A 6,043-nucleotide genomic window follows, 5' to 3' on the forward strand; every position below is an offset into this window, starting at 1 on the left:
AGAATAGTGGAACAGTGGGGTCTTGGAGTTCAGGTTGACAGTTCTCTGAAAGTGGAGTCACAGGTAGGCAGGTCAGTGAAGGAGGTTTTTGGCATACTGGCCTTCATCGCTCAGGGCATTGGGTATAGAAGTTGGGGAGTTATGTTACAGTTCTACAGGGCATTTGGTGAAGACACACTTGGGGTATTGTCTCAGTATTGATCACCTTGGTACAGCAAAGATGTTGTTAAACTGGATAGAAAACAGAAAGAAATTCGCAAGGTTGTTGCCTGGACTCAATGGTCTGCATTATAGTGAGAGATTGAGCAAGAGTGGATATTGTTTCTTTATAGTATAGGAGAATGATGGCGTATCTTATAGATGTGTAAATGATCGTGAGAGGCATGGATAGGTTGAATGCACTCAGTCTTTTTCCCATAGTTGGGGAATCGAGGACTGGAGGGCATCAGTTTACGGTTAGAGAGGAATGAATAGAAGGAAACCCGAGTGTCAACACAGAAGGTGATACACATATGAAATGAGCTGCCAGCGGAAATGGTTGAGGCGGATACATTAAAAATCTTGTAAAGACATTTGGTTACATACATGGGTAGGAAAACTTTAGGACGATATGGTTCGAGTGCAGGGAAATGTGGTTCGCGTGGATGGACATTTTGGTCTGCATGAACCATTTTTGGGCCAAAGAGCCTGTTTCAGTGTTGTAGGACCCTATGACCGGTAGTTGGTCTGCTGACTGGGCAGAATATAAACTAAATAATTATAAATCTTTGCTTAAGTGTGAAGAAAGAGCATTAAAAGGACGGTTAGACAACATATCACTCCTACCTTGTATGTTTTTATTAACCAGAGGAAATCACATTCTCCTGTATGTTGCTGCAGAGGTGATGACTGACCATGGTAACTGCCCCCATGACAATTTCCTTGACTCCCAAGTCTGGAAAAAACGTAGTATACATTGGTGGTGAGTAGCATTGACAAAGTTCAGTCAGTTTGCCTACATGCTGAGGAAGTGCATTTTCATTTCAATACATCTTCATCCATTTTTCATCACTTTCTGTGAAAATACCAAACAGCCCAAGGCAGTTTACAATATAAAGGGACATGGATAGGTTAAATTGACGAGGTATTTTCTTTGGTTGGGGGAGTTCAAAACTAGAGGGCATCGGTTTAGGATGAGAGGTGGAAGTGTAAAAGGGACGTAGGTGACAATTCTTTCATGCAGAGGTCTGTGAGTATGGAATGTGCTGCCAGAGGAAGAAATGGAGGCTGGTATAATTGCAATAGTTAAAAGGCATCTGGATGAGTATATGAATAGGAAGGGTTCAGAGCGATATGGGCCAAGTGCTGGCAAATGGCACTAGATTTGGTTTGGATATCTGGTCGGCATAGACAAGTTGGACCGAAGTAAATTTAGATTACTTACAGTGTGGAAACAGGCCCTTCGGCCCAACAAGTCCACACCGACCCGCCGAAGCGCAACCCACCCATACCCCTACATATACCCCTTACCTAACACTACGGGCAATTTAGCATGGCCAATTCACCTGACCCGCACATCTTTGGACTGTGGGAGGAAACCGGAGAACCCGGAGGAAACCCACGCAGACACGGGGAGAACGTGCAAACTCCACACAGTCAGTCGCCTGAGGCGGGAATTGAACCCAGGTCCCTGGCGCTGTGAGGCAGCAGTGCTAACCACTGTGCCACCGTGCCGCCCGCTTCTGTGCTATACATCTCTATGACGCTAAATTGTCTGGTACGTTTAGATCAGTTTTTTTTAGATTACTTACAGTGTCGAAACAGGCCCATCGGCCCAACCAGTCCACACCGACGCACACCCACCCAGACACGTCCCCCTACATTTACCCCTGCAACTAACACTACGGGCGATTTAGCCATTGCCAATTCACCTAATTTTGGGAGGAAACCTGAGCAAATCCACAAAGACACGGGGAGGATGTGCAAACTCCACACAGTCAATCGCCTGAGGTGGGAATTGAACCCAGGTCTCTGGCGCTGTGAGGCAGAAGTGCAAACCACGGTGCCACCGTGCCGCATAAATTTGCATTTACAAAAGATAGAACACGAGGTTATAGTCCAACAGGTTGAGAAAGAGACTAACTAAAGTAAATGATGACCAAATGGAAAACACTCCTGGAAAACAGCACCAAGTCCTGAAAAAGACACAATGTCACATTTGGTAGAACGGCTCGTGTAGCTGGTTGCCTGGAGACAAAAAATACTTTGGAATTAAGGTCCCCAAAATACCAAATTCCAATCAAGTTTGAAACTTTGTCAACAGTAAAACCCAATGACGCAGTCCGACATTTTCTGGTTATAAGAACAGGAAAATGTGAACAGTTCTAGGAGAAGTACCAAGCCAACAACAAATGCAGATAGCCGTCAGGATAGGTATCTGAAAGGTACATTTATCTATCATCCACCTGTGAAACAGAAATCCTCAGGAGAAGAAAACTTCCAGAGGAAGGTACAAAGTGAAGATTTGACTGCTGTCTGGTTTTGAAATTCGCATTTTGGTAAATCCTAGTTGAGTTTTATCGGATTAGTATAATGGAAAAGGAAGTAAATATAGGAGATGTAGTTCATAGTTAATTATTCTCCATTGTACATTAAGAAATAAATTTGTTACTTTTTACTTTAACTAATTGTTGGCCTCTCCAATTTCACAGATTACTGTATGGGATAAATCTGGTCTGTGTTGATGGTTCAAATTAACGGGGGAGGGGGGTGTACCCGGTGTCGTATCAATAATTAGATATTAGATCAGAAATAGAAAGGGAGAGAGGAAGTCAAGATAGTTATCATTACCAGTTGAGTAATACTCAGCAAATGTTGAATTTACACTTTCCAAGGCCCTGATGTGTTTCATCGTCAGAGATTAAAATAAGGAGTTAGTGCAATGATTGATGTGTTGGCTTTGACTTTGCGGAACTCTTTATATTCCAGGAATGTTCCTTCAGATGGGAAATAGCAGGCATCAGGCAGCAAGAAACACAAAATAATTGACATGATATCTGGCAAAGGCAACATCGCAAGCTATGATTAAAGATGTTATAATGGGCATTTGGATATGATGTGTAAATCATTTATCGGAAATAATAAATTTTGAATAATAATGGGCAGGGTGGTTCAGTGATTAGTGGTTAGCACTGATGCCTCACAGCTCCAGAGACTTTGGTTTAAGTCCCAGTTCAGGCAACTGTCTGTGGGGAGTTTGCACATTCTCCCCGTGTCTGTGTGGGTTTCCTCCAGGTGCTCCGGTTTCCTCCCACAATTCAAAAATGTGCAGGTTAGGTGAATTGGCCATGCTAAATTGCCCGTAGTGTTAGGTGAAGGGGTAAATGTAGCGGAATATGTCTGGGTGAGTTGCTCTTTGGAGGGTCGGTGTGGTCTTGTTGAGCCAAAAGGCCTGCTTCCACACTGTAAGTAATCTAAAAAAAAATTGTCCTGTCGGTACAGAAAATGCAAACCAGTATTATACTCAGATCTCCAGAAGATAAGATGCCACTTAAAAAGTTATTGCAGGAAGTAAATGTGCATAATGTAGAAAGGCAACATATTAGCATGGAAAGTAGATTGGATTGATAGCAAGAGGAACGCTGGCAGAGTATGTGAGTGTGGGTTTTTTTTGAAAGCTGGGAGGAAGGCATGATGACACACCACATAAGGAGCTGGAGGAGGGCGGTGTTCAACTATGTTCAATTTATCCACACGATTTGGATGCAGGGACTGAAGATATTGTAGCTACCCTTGCTGATAACACAAAGATGTCAGAAAGTGAATTGATAACAGGTCAAACGAATTGTATAAATGGATACAGAGACGTGAGATTAATGGTCAAAGATATGGAAAATGGAGTATCATGTGGTAAAGTGTGAAAATGTCTGTGCTTCTGGGGGCAATAAACATACTATCCAAATGGTGAGAGATTGCTATGCTGTACAGAGAGATCCGGGTGTGCTGATGGATGAATCTCAAAGATACGATGCAGCAGCTACAGCAAGTAAACAGCAATATATGTTGAATGTTTCATTGTGAGGGAAGTTGTTTCAGTTACACATGACATTATTTTATATTTGCTTCCTCATGGGATAAGGGCGCTGCAGCCCGAGCAACCTACAGTCCCGGTTGCATTTGAGAAATTACTGGTGAGCTGCCTTCATGAATCATTGTTGTCCGTGTGCTCTTGTTAGATCCACAATGTTCTGTGGGAAGGAATTGACCAAGCAACAGTGAAGGGAAGGCTTTCAGTTTCCAAGGCAAAATGCTGCGTGAATGGGAAAGGTACTTGCAGTTGGTGGTGTTCCCATGTAGGTGCTGTCCTTCAAGATGGAAGGTGCTTCCTCAGGGTCTTTTTTGAATTTCTCCAATGCATGTTGTAGATAATATACAGTACTGTGACTGAGCGTCACTGGTGGATGGAGCAAATGCTTATGGAATATGATGCCAAGCAAGCTGATTGCTTTGCTCTGGATGACGTATAACGCCATGAGTGATGTGGAGCTGCGCTCATTCAGGGAAGTGGGGAGGACAGTATAACATTCACATTCATGACTTTTGCCTTGTAGATAGAGTCATAAAGCTAGACAGGATGGAAACGGACCCTTCAGTCCAACCAGTCAATGCTGACCAATCTTTCTAAACTAATCTAGTCCCATTTGCCTGCATTTAGACCATATCTCTCTTAAGCCTTCCTATTCATATCCCCATCCACATGCGTCTTAATTGTTGCAAGTGTACCCACCTCCACCTCTTTCTCTGGCAGCCCTTTCCATACACGCACCACCCACTGCGTGCATAAGTTACACCTCATGTCCCTTTTCAACCTTTATACACTCACCTTAAAGCTGTGCCATCTAGTTTTGGATTCCACTCCATTTGGAAAAAGATAATGGCTATTCCCTACATCCATGCCTCTCATGATCTTCTAAACCTCGAAAAGTCACCCCTCAGCCCGCAATGCTTCAGGGACGAAAGGCCCAGCCTTTTCACTCACTCACTATGGCTCAAACCCCCAGACCTGGCAACATTCTTATAAAACTTTTCTGTACCCTTTAAAGTTTAACAATGCCTTTCCCATAGCAGGAAGACGAGAATTGATAACAGTATTCTCACAGTGACCTCACCAATGTCCTGTACAAGGTGATGTTCCAATTCCTATACTTAATGCACTGACCAATAAAGGAAGGTGTACCAAATGCCTTTTTCACCACCCTGTTGATATGTGACTCCACTATCAAGGGACTATGCTGTTGTGCCTCGGGTCTCTTTGATCAGAAACACTGCCGAAGGCCCTACCGTTAACTGTATAAGTCGTACCCTGGTCTGCCTAACCCGAATGCAACATCTCACATTTATCTCAATTAAATGCTCTCTTCCACTCCTCAGCCTATTGTCCTGTCGTACTGTCAGACAACCTTCTTCACTGTTCAATACACCACCAGTTTCACTGTTATCTGGAAAATTAGTAACCATATCTCCTATATTCACAGCAAAACCATTTTTATTAATGACAAAAAACAGTGGAACCTGCACTGATACTGGTCACAGGTCTCCAGTCTGGAAAGCAATCCTCTTCCACCACCCTCTATCTCCTACCTTGAAGGCAATTCTGTAACTAATGTCTAGTTCTCCCCGTATCACATGTGATCTAAACTTGCTAACCACGTGGAACCTTGCCAAACGCCTTCCTGAATTCCATATAGACAGCATTGACCGCTCTGCTTTCAACAATTTGCTATGTCACATCTTCCAAAATCTCAAGTTAGTGGACATGATTCCCGTTATATGAAACCATGGTGACTGTGCATAAGCAGTCCTTCTCTTTCCAAATGCATGTAACTCCTATCCCTCAGAATCCTCTCCAATAACTTTCCACCCACTGACATCACACTCACCAGCCTGTATTTCCCTGGCTTTTCCTTACCATCTTTCTTGAATAATGATCACAGGAAGATGCCCAGCAATCTCTTCCCTTGCTTCTCAAAAAGTTCTGGAATTACCTGATCAGGTCCTGAGGGTA

The sequence above is a fragment of the Hemiscyllium ocellatum genome, chromosome 51 (genome assembly GCF_020745735.1).
Source record: "Hemiscyllium ocellatum isolate sHemOce1 chromosome 51, sHemOce1.pat.X.cur, whole genome shotgun sequence".
Taxonomy (NCBI): domain Eukaryota; kingdom Metazoa; phylum Chordata; class Chondrichthyes; order Orectolobiformes; family Hemiscylliidae; genus Hemiscyllium; species Hemiscyllium ocellatum.